Genomic DNA, 959 nt, shown 5'->3' with positions numbered 1-959 from the left:
ATTTATTTTTCAACAGGACAATGACTCCAAACACACCTCCAGGCTGTGTAAGGGCTATTTGACCATGAAGGAGAGTGATGGGGTGCTACGCCAGATGACCTGGCCTCCACAGTCACCAGACCTGAACCCAATCAAGATGGTTTGGGGTGAGCTGGACTGCAGAGTGAAGGCAAAAGGGCCAACAAGTGCTAAGCATCTCTGGGAACTCCTTCAAGATTGTTAGAAGACCATTTCCGGTTACTACCTCTTGAAGCTCATCAAGAAAATGCCAAGAGTGTGCAAAGCAGTCATCAAAGCAAAAGGTGACTACTTTCAAGAACCTAGAATATAAGACATATTTTCAGTTGTTTCACACTTTTTTGTTAAGTATATAATTCCACATATGTTAATTCATAGTTTTGATGCCTTCAGTGTGAATGTACAGTTTTCATAGTCATGAAAATACAGAAAAATCTTTAAATGAGAAGGTGTGTCCAAACTTTTGGTCTGTACTGTATGTTCAGGAGGGGGCTTTGCTGTAAATGTTATGTATAGGGTGAGGGCTGCACTTTTATTAGCTAATTTACGTGGGGTAGAATCGCTTCTCGGCCTTTTGGCTAAGATCAAGTGTAGTATCTTTCGAGAAAGATGCTTTTGGCCGTCGGCCGCCCTAGTAGACTGATACACTATGCACACTGGGGTTTAGGTGCTTGTTAGTACGCCTGGTGGCTAATATAGTCATCTGGTGGAAATCATGGCCCCCAAGGATCGACGCCATTGGGCCAGGGAAGATCGAAAGCCCGAAGTGTGAAGTGCCCCAGGATTAGTGACCCTGGGGTGCCTTAACTCACTGGGATTGGAAACCCCACTTGAGGTTTTGCCACATTTGCACAAGCACTTCAAATTTAATTTTCTTTCTTTGCACACACCCTTATTCTGGACCTTCTGGCCTTAGCATGGGGAATTTTTCAATTCCCGGT

General features: G+C 44.1%; 1 pseudogene; it reads left to right on the top strand.

The window, feature by feature from the left end:
- Positions 1–576: 576 nt before the first annotated feature.
- LOC141174713 (U2 spliceosomal RNA) lies at positions 577–669 on the top strand (annotated as a pseudogene).
- Positions 670–959: the final 290 nt, after the last annotated feature.

This window comes from Phyllobates terribilis, unplaced genomic scaffold (assembly GCF_046119375.1).
Source record: "Phyllobates terribilis strain yellow unplaced genomic scaffold, ASM4611937v1 Scaffold_1__5_contigs__length_1240528914, whole genome shotgun sequence".
NCBI classification, from domain to species: Eukaryota; Metazoa; Chordata; class Amphibia; order Anura; family Dendrobatidae; genus Phyllobates; species Phyllobates terribilis.
The sequence above is the reverse complement of the archived record's forward strand: the minus strand, read 5'-3'. Positions and strand labels throughout refer to the sequence as shown.